The sequence below is a fragment of the Pongo abelii genome, chromosome 10 (assembly GCF_028885655.2).
Source record: "Pongo abelii isolate AG06213 chromosome 10, NHGRI_mPonAbe1-v2.0_pri, whole genome shotgun sequence".
NCBI classification, from domain to species: domain Eukaryota; kingdom Metazoa; phylum Chordata; class Mammalia; order Primates; family Hominidae; genus Pongo; species Pongo abelii.
In genome coordinates this window covers 88,835,941-88,852,040 of record NC_071995.2, presented here as the reverse complement: position 1 = coordinate 88,852,040, position 16,100 = coordinate 88,835,941, and positions in this window count along the sequence as shown.

Below are 16,100 nucleotides of genomic sequence, written 5' to 3'. Positions count from 1 at the left end.
AAAAATGTATACTATAATCCCTAGATTAGTGGCTGTCAAACTTTAGCATACACAGGAATAATCTGGAAAGCTTATGAGCACAAAGATTACCTTCCCCTAGACTGTGATTCCGTGTGTCTCAAATGGGACCAAAGAATCTGCATGTCTTCAAACATTCCAGGTGATGCTGATGGTGCTGCTTTGGGCACCACATTTGGAATATGGTCACCTTAGAACAACTATTAAAGAATAATTTAAAGTGGACTATCTGAAAAGCCAATGGATAAATCAAAATGAAATTTCTTTTCAATTAGTCCAAAAGAAAAAAGGATGATTACAGAATTAAGGAGAAAACAAAATACAATAATATACTTAAATCTAACTGTATGAATTATATTATTCCAGTAGAACAAATACTCTAATTAAAGACAGAATTGTGAGAATTTTTAAAGCAAGGTGAAATTAATGTTACCTGGAAGAGAAACAATCTAAATATGTAAATATACAGATAGATTAAAACAAACAAATTTTTAAAATTTCATAAGTGGCTATATCATTATCAGATAAAGTAGACTTCAAGATAAAGATATATTATGAGAAATAAGAACATTTCATAACGATTAAAGAATAAATTCATTAGAAGGACACACAAATAAATATATAACCAAAAACAGAGCTTCAAAATACATAAAGCAAAACATGATAGGATTAAAAGGGGGAAAAAGGTTATTCCACAATGGTAGCTGAAGATTTTAGAACTTCTCTCAGCAATTGATATAGCAACTACAAATCAGCAAAAAATGTAAAAGATCTGTACAACACTATTAACTGTGTTGATCATTGATCTAGCTGATATTTATAGACTACTAAAAGCAGCCATTGCAAAATAAGCATTATTTTCAAGAGCACATGAAATTCTCACCAATACAGACCATATGCAGGTTCATTAAAAAAGTTCTCAATACATTTAAAAGAATTAAAATTATATAGCGAGTGTTTTCTGATCACAGTGATATGAAATATAAAGTATCTAAAAAAACTAAAACCCCAAACATTTGGAAATTTAAGAACAAACTGATAGGTAATCCAAGGGTCAAGGAAGAAGTCACAAGCAAAATTAAAAAATACTTTCGCCTGAATGACAATAAAAGCACTACATATCAAAATTTGTAGAATGCAGCTATTGCTTCATTAAAAAGAAATGCATTAAAATTGATTAAAAATAAATTTATAGCTTTAAATGTTTATGCCAAAAAATGACGTATAAAATCAATAGCCTAAGTTTTCATTTTAAAGCTAAAATTTTAAAAAGATAAGCAAAGAATGTAACTGCTTATTTTATGAAGTTTGTAAAAATATTTCCATACCAAAATGTTTCTTCAAATTTCTTCTATTTTTCAAGTGATACAGGTGAGAGCCATTTTGAGTAAATTGAAATTTTATTGATTACGAATATTCCTTTTAAATTTTCAAATGAAGAATAAAGACTTTTGACATGATTCATTTTGTTAGCTTGGCTACTTAACATATTGGTGTATTTACTTTTATGTTTTTAAGAAAGTGTTTAAGATACTAAACATTGGTCTCCCCACTTGGAGTTAAAATCCTTACTGATCATCACACCTTCAAAAGAGTATCTGACATATACAAAGTTCTCAAAAATATGTAGAGCTGAACTGAGCTCATAAAATATAGTGTGAATTAAATAAAAGATATAAGTTATGTAGAATAATTTAGGAACATACTGAAAATAAATTTTGGAATATAAATATATGTATGAAATTTAAAGATTTTTACCAATGCAGTAGGTCACTTTAATAGCTATAGAAAATATATTTTAAAATATTGGCATGCCACTAGGACTATATTTATTGTTTATTTTTCTCTGAAAACCACAAACATAAAGCCTACAATGTTTAAATCCAAGGATCCTATAAGCTCTTAGTGACGCAGATACTTGGAAAATATTAAAAATGTAAGTGAACACATTTGGAAAAAGCATCGTAAGCACAGGATTGCCTCTGAATCAAGTAACAGTTGATCATTGAAGTAAAAACAAATTAAGAAACATTTTACTTAAAATATAAAATAATGCTTTTTAATCTTTCTTAAATTCATGATTCAAATTTGTAAAATTTAACAACAATTGTCTCTTACATGACACTAAAAGTTGGCATTGGTTTGGGTTAGGCTACATTTTAGCTTCAAAGAATTCTAGATATGAGAAGAGTCTTAAGAAATAAGCTTTTATTCACCCCCTAAGAAAGGAGTAAAAGAGTCCTTCATCAAAAAAAGAGCTGAATACCTAATAAGAGAGGATACAGGAGAGGATTAGAGAGAAAAGTTATAATCCTACTTGCAATGTATCCCCTCCCACACATACATACTGCCACCATTAGCTATGAGGCACTGTGTCCCTAAACTTGCTCTCTGGAAGTAGTCATGTCTGTCTGATGTCAGGAGTTTTAATGCAAGGCCAGGGATTAAGCTTGCCACTGTTGTTGGTTGGAAAGGTGAAAAGGTATTTCAGAGGAAAAGAGGGAACTTAGCATTTGTCCTTATCTTTAAACTCGAGATTTTTAAGAGGTGCACTCATGTTAGGACAAAACTTGCTCGTTGCTGTGTTAACAGTTAAGACTCTGTACAAAATTGTCCAGTATGTTTGCCAGTTTTATGCTAAGAAATAAGCCATTTTCATTTTGGGGCTTATTAATGACTTTTGAAAGGTGTTTGAACTCATATACATAAATTTAAAGCCAGATAATTTGTATTGCTGAGGTTTAAAAGAATCAAAGAAAGAAAATCATCTCAAGCTGAAAGCTTAACTACCATGTTTCAACCTGGAGGTACTTTTTAATCAGAAACTTTAATGGATCCTTGACAGTAATGTTAGGAACAAAGTTGCTTTAACTCAGGAGGGTACCTACTAAATGAAAGAGAACACAGCTAATTGCATGGTAATTGCTTTATATACAATACCTGAAACATGGTATTAGTCGATGTGGATGATGACAGATGGATCATGATGCTTTGACTGACTTTAGCACTGCAATTGGCAAGCAGGATTCAATTAATTTTCACATATCCATATAAATGGTCTCATCTATAGTATTTCATCAGTTTTTCCTTTTTATTCTATTTTATAAGTTGTTTACCTTCTGCAAATAATATATTGGGTAGGGATAACCACTTGAAAATAAATGCTAAGAAATATTTTGGAAAATACTGTTTTCTACTCAAGTGAACAGATGAAAGGATTAACTCTGATATACTCTACTTAAATATAAGTATCCCATCATGATAAAGTGGATGGTTCTCATCGTTCCGTTATAATTCTCCTTCCTTTAGTGAGCTCCACAAACGTTATTGACCAATGGCAACTTTCTAATGAGTTATTTCTGAAAAGGTACAGATTAGTGTTCTGTGGTGGGCTTTAAATACCTCATTCTGTGCTATTAATCTCTTGCAAAGACAAGGAACAATAAAAGCTATAACCGTTCTAAATAAATAATAAATGCTGAAAAAACTTATTGCCATTTGAAAAGTATCTGTATAGGTCACAAGGTGCATTCAAAAATATAACCTTATTTCTCACAAACAAAACTATGAGGCAACAAAGGAAAAGATTATTATCCCCATGTTATATCACTAGATTATTGAGGCTCAGAAATATGATGATATGATTTGCCCAAAGTTATGCAACATGAAGGTAAGTGGAAATAGGATCACAGCACGCATCCTTTTGCTTCTGATTTTAAAAAATTCTGAATCTTACTTAATTTGGGAATCTGAATCTGAACCCTACTTAATTTTGTAATCTTTTATAGAATTAACAATAATTTGAGAAAAATAAGAAAAAAACAACTGAAAGGTAACATTTGTTGTACTAAGCATTATGCCAAACTTTTGCCTAGTATTACAGGAGTTTCTCACTTTTTTAAATCATACCTCCTGTAGATACTCGTTTATAAAGCACATTTAATGTTAGACCAAACAACTCATTATTTCTCTTTAGTGCTATATTTTCATAGGCTGATTTTTCTATAGAAATTGCAAAAATCTTTTCCTTTGTTTAACAGTTTTCAAAATAAGTTCATTCCTTTGCACCTTCCAGAGGTGACCAATAGATATTTTCTTGCTTTTTCTTCTTTTCTTATTTTTAAAAACATCAATACAAACTTATGGATTTAAATATCACTTATGTCCCTTAATTAATTGCAGTTAGTATCCCTAATTGGTATCCCAATGGGCATGAGTGTTCTGTGCCATTAGATTAGAGCTTGTTTCTATAGCAAACAAGGTTAAGAAATGTTTTTTGTGTATGTTTGTTTTGTTGTTACTAGCTTTTTATGTTTAAAATAAACTATCACGAGTTTATTCTGGTATTTCTAATAATTTACTTCAGGATTACAAGGAATTTGCTTAGTATCTCATATGTTCCATCTGTTTATCTTTTCTCCAATGCTGTTCTTAATAATAACACCATGATATGGCTTAGCTTTGTGTCCCACCTAAATCTCTTAAACTGTAATCCGCAGGTATTAATGGAGAAACCTGGTAGAGGTGATTGGATCATGAGGGCAGTTTCTCCCACGCTGTTTTTGTGATAGTGAGTGAGTTCTCACAAGATCTGATGGTTTTATGTGTGTTTGGCAAGTTCCTCCTTGGCTCACCTTCTGTCTTTCACGTGCTGCCAAGTAACATGTGCCTGCTTCCCCTTCCACCATTATTGTAGGTTTCCTGAGGCCTCCCAACCCATGCAGAACTATGAGTCAATTAAACCTCTTTTCTTTATAAATTACCCAGTCTCAGACAGTTTTTTATAGGAGTGTGAGAATGAACTAATAAACATCACAATTTACTTATTTGTTGAATCATGTAATACACTCAGGAAAGTTTCAGGATAACAATATCAGCACAATTACTGAAAACATTTTAAGGTGCTTTGTTTTAATTTTGGAGTTCTTTTTCTTCTGGGTATAGCCAAGAAGGATGTAGATAGAGATTATAATGCTTTAAAATCAAATGGAGTCATCACTTCCATGTGGCTATGCCACCAACCCAGTAACAATTTGGGTTTATATGTTCATTTTTATTTTAGATTTTATCAATTGAATTTTCATTTTTTACATTTTTTATAATTATTTAAAATATTATTGTTATATAGTTAAATCTACATAAGGAGATATTATCAGTGAAGTCTAGCTAACACCCTATTCCATCCTTCTCACTTCCCCATCAAAGCTAACCAGCTTTTAAACTTTATGATTGAATTTTACTTTTTTAAAATTATAAAATAATAGACAATTGCTAGATAGATATTGATGCCACTGATCTTTCTAAGGTAATCCGTATCATTGTATATATACTTTTCTCTGACTTATATTATTCACTTAATAAAATATCATTCATGTTTTTACGGATATTTCTTGCTCCTTTATACAGTGATGGTTTTTCGTTGCATGTGTGTATCATAGTACTTCAACTAGGCCCCAACTAAAATTAAAAAAAATAATTTTTCATAAAAAATTAATGAAGGTTTGAATTTTTATAAATATTTTGCCATTAGAGATTGTTCTGCCATGAATCATTCACAGAAAATATCTTTCCATAATTTTTCCCACTATAATCTTTGGAATAAATTCTTAGAAGTAGATTGTTGGGCCAAAGAATAGAATAATACATAATTTTTCTACATATTGTCAAATCCCTCTACAAATGGTTTAATTATTTTACCTGCCCAACAGAAATGAGTGAGAGTGCCTATTTTATGTAGTTCAACTAACATTGTGTGTTATCAAAATTTTTAATTTTTGAAAATCCTATTTGTAAAAAATAGTAATTTATTATACTTGTATTTTGTATTTTCCTTTCAATAGAAAGGTTAGGCATTGATTAAAAGGCTTTTGTGTTTTTTTTTCCTTGAACTTCCTTTTCATATCCTCAGCCCACTTTTATGGAATTGTTGGTTATTTTTATTATGTTTTTAATCTCTGTGTACTTTATGTTATGTTATAAACAGATAACAAAATTCACCATCTTAACCACTTTTACAATGTAATAGTGTTAAGTATATCCACATTGTTGTGAAACATCTCCAGAACAGTTTCATCTTGCAAATCTGAACTCTATACCCATTAAACAACAATGCCCTGTTCCCCTTTTCCCCAGCCCCTGGTAACCACATTTCTACTTTCTGTTTCTATGAAATTGACTACTTTAGGAAACTTATTAATTGGAATCATAAAGTATTTGTCTTTTGGTGACTGGCTTATTTCACTTAACATTATGTCATTAAGTTTCATCCACGTTGTAGTGTATTGCAGGATTTCATTTCTTTTTAAAACAATAATATTCTATGGCATGTATATACCACATTTTGTTTATCAATTTATCTGTCATTGGACATTTGTGTTTTTCCCACCTTTTGTCTATTTTGAATAGTGCTGCTATAAACATGGGATTGCAAATATCCCTTTGAAATCCTGCTTTCAATTATTTTGTATACATATCCACAAGTGGAATTGCTGTATCACATGGTAATTATAGTCTTAATTTTCTGTGGAATTTCCATACTGTTTGTCACTTCAGTTGCTATACTTTACAGTTCCACCAAAGGTGAACAAAAGTTCCAATTTCTCCACTTTCTTAACAGCAATTGGTATGTTCTTACTTTATGGGTTCTTTTTTAAAAATAGTAGCCATCCCAATAGATATGAGGTGATATCTCAATGTGGTTTTGATTTGCATTTATCTGATGATTAGTGATTTTGAGCATCTTTTCATACACTTGCTGGTCATTTTATATCATCTTTGGAGAAACGTCTTCTCAAGTCTTTTTCCTATCTTTTAATTGGTTTATTTAATATTTTTGTTTTTTAGATACCAGAGTCTTTTATTTATCCTCTATCAGATATATGGTTGACAAATATTTTCTACCATTCCATGACTGAGTCTCTGATGCACAAAAGTTTCTAAGTTTGATGTAGTCCCATTGTTTATATTTTTCTTCTATTTCCAGTGTTTTTTTATTTCTGTTCTTTCTTTTTTTTTTTTTCTTTTTTTTTTTTTTTTTTTTTTTGAGACAGAGTCTCACTCTGTCACCCAGGCTGGAGTGCAGCGGCGCCATCTGGGCTCACTGCAACCTCTGCCCCCTGGGTTCAAACAATTCTCCTGCCTCAGCCTCTGGAGAGCTGAGACTACAGGCACATGCCACCATGCCTGGCTAATGTTTTGTATTTTAGTAGAGACGGGGTTTCACCGTGTTGCCCAGGCTGGTCTCGAACTTCTGAGCTCAGGCACTCCACCTGCGTTGGCCTCCCAAAGTGCTGGGATTACAGGGGTGAGCCACCGCGCCCGGCCCTCCAGTGTTTTTTCTATCATAGCTAAGAAATAATTGCCAAGTCCGATGCCCTAAAGGTTTTTTTCTATGTTTCCCTCTAGTGCTTTGATAGTTTGGGATTTTCTATTTAGGTCTTTAATCAATTTTAAATTAATTTTTGTATATGATGTAAAATAGTGGTCCAACTTTATTCTTTTGCATATAGATATACAGTTTCCCAACACCATTTGTTGAGAAGACTGTCATTTCCCTATTGACCTATTGATTGGTCTCATCAGAAAGTGTGAGTCATCTAACTTTGTTTTTATTTTTCAAAACTGTTTTGGCTATTTAAGGTCTATTGATATTCCAAATAAATTTTGAAATATGTTTTATATTTCTGAAAAAAATGCAATTGGTATTTTGATGGGGATTTTATTAAAATTTAAGTCTTCTGATCTATGAATATAGGATGCATTTCCATTTAGTTGTGTAGTCACTTATTTTAGCAATGTTTCTTAGTTTCATTGTGCAAATCTTTCATCTTTTTCATTAGGCTTATTCCTAAGTATATTATTCTTTTGATGTTATTATAAATGGAATTGTGTTGCTAACCTATTTGTCTGTTCATTGTTAGTGTATAAAAACACAACTAATTTTTGTGTGTTGATTTTTTAGTCTACAACTTTGCTGAATTAATTTATTCTAACAGATTTTTTTGGTGGAATCATTAGGATTTTCTACATATAAGCTTATGTTATCTGTAAACAGATAATTTTACTTCTTCCTTTCCAGTTTGGATGTCTTTTATTTATTTTTTGTGCCTAATTACTGTGGTGAGAACTTCTAACACTATGTTGAATGTAAGTGGCAAAAGTAGGAATCCTTGCCTTGTTCTTGATATTAGATAAATATCTTTCACTTTTTTACCACTGAGTATGATGTTAGCTATAGGCTTTTCATTAGTGACTTTATTGTGTTGAAGATGTTCTCTTCCTGGTTTTTGGAGTGGTCTTCCTATGAAAGCATGTTAAGGTTTGTCAAATGCTTTACTGCATCAATTGAAATGAATATGTGGTTTTTGTTCTTATTTCTGTTAATATATTGTATTACACTGATTAATTTTTATATGTAAAAACATCTTTATACTGTAGAAGTAAATCCTACTTGGTCAAGATGTGTAATCCTGTTTATGTGCTGTTGAATTCAGTTTGCTAGTATTTGGTTGAAAATACTTGCATTAATATTCATCGGGGGCTATTGGTCTGTACTTTTCTTGCAATGTCTTTGGCTTTGGTATTAGGGTAATGATGGCCTCATGGAAGAAGTTTGGAAGTGTTCTCTTCTCTTCAAAATTTTTGGAGAGTTTCAGGAGGATAGATGTCCTTTCCTTTTTAAATGTTTGATAGATTCTCCAGGGAAGCCATCTAGTATTGAGTTTTGTTTTTGTATTTATGTTGAGAGGTTTTACTTTATGAATTCAATCTCCTTACTTACTAATGGTCTGTTCAGATTTTCGTCCTGATTCAGTCTCGGTAGATTGTGTATTTTCTAGGAACTTACTTCTTTTTTTCTAAGTTATCCAGTTTGCTAGCATACAATTGTTATGGTACTCTCTTATGCTCCTATTTATTTCTGTGGCATTGCTCTATAATGTCTCCTCTTTTATTTCTGATTTTAGTTAGTTTAAATCTTCTCTCCTTTCTTCTTAGTTAATGTAACCAAAGGTTTTTCAAATTTGTTGATGTTTTCAAAAAGCAACTCTTGGTTTGACTGATATTTTTATACCGTTTTTCTATTCTCTGTGTGGTCTATCACTGCTTTAAACTTTGTAATTGGTTTGCCTTTCCTGGCTTTCAGTTTAGTGTGTTCTTCTTTTTCTAGTTTCTTGAGGTAAAAAGTTATTTTGGCAATTTGAGATATTTCTTATATTTTAATGTATGCAATTGCAGCTGTAGAATTTCCTCTTAGAACTACATCTCATAAGTCTTAGTATATTGTGTTTCTATTTTCACTCACTGCAAAATATTTTCTAAATACTTTTGTGACTCTTTTGACTCATTAGTTGTTTAAGAATATATTGTTTAATTTTCACATATTAATGGATTTCCTAGTTTTATTTGTGCTATTGATTTCTAGTTTCATTCTACTGTAATCAGAAGAGATATTTTGTATGATTTCAATCTTTTTGAATTTGCTAAGACTTATTTTATAGCCTAACGTATTCAATCCTGGAAAACATTTCAAATGGACTTGAGAAGAATAGGTAAGAAAAATAGCTATTCTGCTGTTGTAGTGTGGAGTGTTCTGTATATGTCTCCTAGGTCCAGTTGATCTATAGCGCTCTTCAAGGCCTCTATATTTTTCTCGAGCTTCTGTCTGGTTGTTCTATCTATTATTAAAAGTGGGGTATTGGCATAGCCTATTGTTATGGGACTGTCTATTTCTCCCTTTAATTCTACCAAACTTTGCTTCATATATTTAAGAGCTCTGATATTTGATGCATAAGGATTTATAACTCTCATCTTTTTGGTGAATTAACCTTGTTATCATGGTATAATGTCTCTGTTTTTTGTAACTGTTTTTTATATAAAGTCTATTTTGTCTAATGTTATTTTAATTATTGCTGTTCTATTTTGGTTACCATTATACAGCATACTTTTTTTAACATCCTTTGACTTTTAGCCTGTGTGTTTCCTTAGATCTAAAGTGTGTGTCATAGACAGCAAATAGTTGGATCTTGTTTTTTTTATCCATTAAACCAATCAAGTCTTTTGATTGGATATTTAATTCATTTACATTTAAAGTAATTGCTAATAACAGAGGACTTACTATTGCCATTTTCTTGTTTTCTGCATGTTTATAAATTTTTTTGTCTCTTTCCTCCCTAATGACCCTCCATTGTATTTCACTGATTTTTTTTTTTGTAATGGTATGCTTTGATTACCTTTTCATTTCCTTTTGTGTATATTCTCTCTACATCTTTTGTTTTTATTTACTGCAGAAGAGTTCTTTGGGTGGACGTGGACTAATCCATTGCTTCAACCTTTTCTTTTTTTGTAGCTATAGAATGTGGTGGAAATGCAACTTCTGGAGATAAGGAAGGACTGGCTAGAATATATCAGGCTTTGTTATAGCTGCTTTTAGAAATAAGGTGTCCATCAACATTTTAGCCCAATGTGCCATATGCCCCTCTCCAGGGTATAAAATCCAGGCTGGGCTGCTTTTTTGTGGTGCCTCAGCTGCAGTACAAGTAAGGTAGGTACGTGCAAGACTCCATTCACCCTGGATAGCTTTTCTGAGCCTTGGAAAATTGGTTCATCATGAATCTTAGGCTTATTGCTTCTTGCTGCCTAGTAGTAAACAATAAACCTGCTTCATGTAACGTGTGTGTGTATGTTTGTGTGTGTTCTGTCTGTTTGGACTCAGGCAAGCAGTGAAAGTACAAGCCAAGATGCAGTGGACTGAAGTGGTAACACTTACACGGTAAGCCTGCTTCACATAATTCATGCAGTGAGCAAGATCAGTCTGACAGAACCATGGTTTCCTGCTGAAGCAGTAAAGCCAATATCCCTCAGTACTGGGCCCATGGGAAAAAAATCATCTTGGGAATGAAGTGTCTGTACATACAGCTAGATGATTTATAGCAAAGGAAGTGTGATAAGTGGATTACCTCTCTTTTCCCCCCAGAGATGTGAGTGAGGTGGCTGCACATATTGAGGCACAGGGAAAAGAATGTGAAAACAGGGAACCACGGTGCATGTTCCTCTGGTTGTTGGGGACTTATATCAATGATCATTTTTGTGGCTAGAGAGCTCAAGAGATGGGTGTTCAGGTGGTCCCCAAGTCATTTGACAGGGAACCAACATGCTCAACTCAGATCCACAGAGAAAAGGAGAATCAAGATCTAAAGGACAAGTATGAACAAAAGTCAGGGGAGTCTCATCCAGCCTGGTTGGCATGCTTGTTTGGTAATGGGATAATGCAGACCAAAAGATCTCAGGCTGAATGGCATAGTTAATGAGGAGGACCAGGTCTCCAGATTCCCACTGGAGGCCAGTGGCCCCATACACCTGTCAAGATAAAAGATTTTTTAAGAAGGTGAATTTATACTTTTTGAGGGCTCCTGGTTACTGGAGCCCTTATGACAATATTTTTAGATCCCCTTGAAAAGTTAAAATAATAACACCAAAAGACAACTGAAAAATGTTAATGCCTCCATACCCACGAATGGGTCACTGAACACTAAAACAAGGGAAGTGTGTACTGTGGGCACTTGAGGGCTACATCTTTCATTGAAGGTAGTCAGGGATGATCCAAATAGGGGGTGAACAATGTCATGCCTGGAAAGTTGCTGTATGCTGGAATCCTGCATGTTGAGAATGCTGACAGTGCCCATGTATATCACTCCTGGGAATGAGAGGCACTGTTGGCCAACAGCCTAAAGCTGTACACCAGCTTTACAAGGAACCTGCCAAGATGTGTAATTGACTATGGACTTATGTCCTTTATGAGATCTTTACTATCATACATAGGAGTCAGAGCCCATTAAAAATATTACAAGAAATCTGTCCCTAACCATGGCATGTATCGTTTCCTCCTCTGCTACTGCCTTAGCAACCCAGCAGGCATCTCTCAACTCCATTAGAAAAGTTATTATAGACAACAGAATAGCTCTAGTTATTCTTTTAGCCTAACTGAAAGGAACATGTGCAACTGCCAACACTTCCTACTGTACCAAGAAAAACACCTCTGGCATTATAGAGATACAAATAAAGGACATTCAGAAGTAGGTCCACTGGTTGCAAAAGATCCTTCTGTGACCTCTTCAGTAACTAAATTCCAGGGCACACACCTCTTTAGCAACTTCTCACCTGAATTTCTGGGATTCTTGGCTTAGGCCGCTGCTCCTGGAAGGCCTGACCTTTCTGCTTGTAGTAGTAGCCTTCCTGGGTCTAGTAAAATGTATTCTCACTGTGGCTCAATAATGTTGCACTAAGATTGTGTCAATCAAAGTATCATATTGATTTAGCAAGACAAACCTCTGTCTCCGTGTCTGGGAAGATCTGCAGGAAATTTTGCTAAGGGAGGATATCTGGGTACAGAAGTGGACTGAAGAATAGTTCTCTGTGTGGCCTTGGACTGATGTAGTTCTCTCTTCTTTCTCACCTGTAGTTCTCAATAATAACTATAAAATGTGGTGGAAATACAACATCTTGAGATAAGGAGGAACTTGCTGAAATAGCTAGGCCTCTATTCCAGTCCCTCCTGGAAACATTATTTCCTTCATCATTTTAGCCCAGCATGTCATGTGGATACCCCAGGGTAGAAAACCCAGAGCATGCTACTTTTTGTGGTCCCTAAGCTAAGGTACAAGTAGAGCACACACAGATAAGACACAATACACCCTGTGTAGTTTTCCTGAGCCTCTGGGACTGTCTCGTCCTGAGTCCTAGTTTTCTGTTGTCCTCTTGTTACCTTTGGATAAGTAATAAACTTGCTTCATGTAACTCATTGTGCATGTGAGTGTTCTGTCACAATGGACTCAGGCAAGTAATACAAATACAACCTGAGAGGCACTGAACTGAAATGGTAAGCAGTGCACAGTGAACGTCTTTTATAATTATTGCAATTACATAAAACAAATTTATATTTTAAACTGAAAATAAATTACATACAAAAAATAATAATTCTTGACAGCTCCAAACTCCCAACTTCATGTTATTGATTTCACAAATTATGTCTTCATATGTTTTATACCCATTAGAATAGATTTATAGGCTTTTTAATGTTTTATCATTTAAATTCCTGCATCAAAATTACAATAATACAGGTTACTATATTGATATTAATACATGTATTAGGTTGGTGCAAAAGTAATTGAGGCTTTTGCCATTCTTTCAGTCATCAAAGAGGTTTAATATTTACCCTTACTGGAGAAATATTTGTCTTCATGTTAATGTTGCTGTCTAATGTTCTTTCATTTTAACTTGAAGAAATTCCCTTAGCATTTCATTTACAGTAGGACTAGTGGTGATGAACTCCCTCAGCTTTTGTTTATCTTGGAAAGTCTTAATTTCTCCTTCATTTTTATGGAAATTTTTTTCAGGTACAGTATACTTGGTAGACAGATTTATTTTCTTTCAACGTTTTGAATATTTTGTCCAATTATCTTTTGCTCTGCTAGATTTCTTTTGTGAAATCTGCTGATAATCTTATGGACATTCTTTTGTATATAAAGAGTCACTTTTACTACTTTCAATATTCTGTCTTTGAATTAGACAGTTTTATTATAATGCATCTCATTGTGTTTCTCTTTGGATTAATTACACTTAAAGTTCTTGAAGCTTCTGGAATTTGTATATCCATTTCTTTCCTCAGATTTGGGAAGGTTTTGATGATTATTTATTTAAATGAGTTTCTGCCTTTTTCTCTATCTCTTCTCCTCTGTAATTTCTATAAAGCATACATTGGTCTTCTTGATAGTGTTCCATAGGTCCCTTAGACTCTATTTGCTTTTCTTTATTTCACTTTATATTTATTCCTTTGACTCAGAAATTTCAAATGATCTATCTTTACATTTGCTGATTCTTTCTTTTGCCTGATTAACACTCAAGGTGAACCCCTCTAGTAAATTGTACTTCATTTAGTGTATTTTTTAGTGTATTTTTCAGCTCCAGAATTTCTGGTTGCCCTTGTTTTGTAGTTTCTGTTTGTTTTCTATATTCTTGTTGTCTTATACATCATTTTTGTGATTTTGTTTAGTTGTCTGTGTTCTCCTTTTGCTCACTGAGCATTTTTATGAGTTATCTTAAATTTTTTGTTTCAAGCTCATAGATTTGTGTTTCTTTAGGATCAGTTTCTAGAGTTGTATTTTGTTCCTTTGATTGGGCTTCATTTCCCGGTCTCTTTGTATATCTTACAGTTATTTCCTGGGATATGGATATTTGAATAAAAAGCCTCTTCATCCAGTCTTTTTATACTAGCTTTAGGCAGGAGTAAACCTTCATCAATCAGCCAAGCCAGAGCTTCTATAAAGAGGACCTCATAAATCTTGTCTGATCTCTTGCTTCCCCTGGCACCTGCCTGTGGAACTGAAGCTCTAATGTGCTATGATGCCTGCCTCTGTTTTCAGTGATATCCGAACTTGGCTGTTGGTATTAGTCTATCACTCTATTAGTCCATTTTCATGCTGCTGATAAAGACACACCTGAGACTGGGAAGAAATATAGGTTTAATGGACTCACAGTTCCATGTGTCTGGGGAGGCCTCACAATCATGGTGGAAAGTGAAAGGCACTTCTTACATGGTGGCAACAAGAGAGAATGAGAGAGAAGTGAAAGCAGAAACTCCTTATAAAACCACCAGATCTTGTGAGACTTATTCACTACCATGAGAACTGTATGGGGAAAACTGCCCACCATGATTCAATTATCTCTCCTACAACGTGTGGGAATTACAGGAGTACAATTCAAGATGAGATTTGGGTGGGGACACAGCCAAACCATATCAATTGCTGCTCTTCGTTAGGTAAGAGAGAAACCAGAGATAGCCAGAAGGTTGGATGTGTGGCCCACTCTTTTGTTTCCATCATGGGGAAGAAACCTCGGTATTGGAGGAACACAGATGAGCACATACAATGTTATGCATTTTCCTACCTCTTTTACTTGGAATCCTTTCTGGGTTTTATATTAATCTAGGTTCTGTAAGTTCTCAATTGGTCTATAGAATTCTTGCAGAAGTGTTCTGGTCTGTGCATAATTGTTAAATCAATGTTTCTGGGGAAAACAGAGGGCCTGAAGCTTTCTTCATCTTCCTGATATCTTTCAGGATCTTGCTGACATACATTAAAAATTTATTTCCCAATTAGTCACATATCATTTGCTTATGGTGTTTTCCCATGCCAAAAATATCAAGTTATAGGTAATAAGACTTTTATTTTTTCTTCTTTTAGAGAAAATGTATAACTTATATAGGAGAAATGTTCCCATTCCTAGGTTATAAAAAATTTACCAGTGTTTTCCTCTGGTATTAGCATAATTTAATTATTTTTATCCATAACTTCATAACTTTCTTTTCCATTTTGATTTTTTTCATTTACAGCATGACAAATAGATGGTTTTACCTTTTTAATTAGAAAATTATCTCAATACTATTTGTTGTTAAAAAAAAAAAACACTCTTGCCCAACAATTCATAATGCTTTTTTTTTTTTTTTGAGTCTCACTCTGTCACCCAGACTGGAGTGTAGTGGTGCGATTTTGGCTCACTGCAGCCTCCGCCTCCTAAGTTCAAACAATTCTGCCTCAGCCTCCCATGTAGCTGGGATTACAGGCACGTGCCATGAGGCCCAGCTAATTTTTTTGTATTTCTTAGTAGAAAAGGGGTTTTGCCATGTTGGCAGGCTGGTCTCAAACTCCTGACCTCAGGTGATCTGCCTGCCTCAGCCTCCCAAAGTTCTAGGATTACAGGTGTGAGCCACCATGCCCAGCCTAATGCTGCATTTTTTGTATGCTCAATTTCTATAGTAATTGTATATATTTCTGAATTGATTAAATCTTTACATCTTTTAACTTGGTCAGCCTATTTATTCACCAATACCACACCACGTCATTTATGTTAGTAACTATACATAGAAGCTTAACCATTTGGAATGAGATCTATAAATAGAATAAAAGACTCTATAACATAAAAATATTAAAAATTTTAATATTTTTTATGGTAATTAAGGCTTTGTTAGAGCCTTTTTCTCCCAACTGAAGAAAAGCACAACTTACCACTTCCAAAATCTTGGCAGTGTG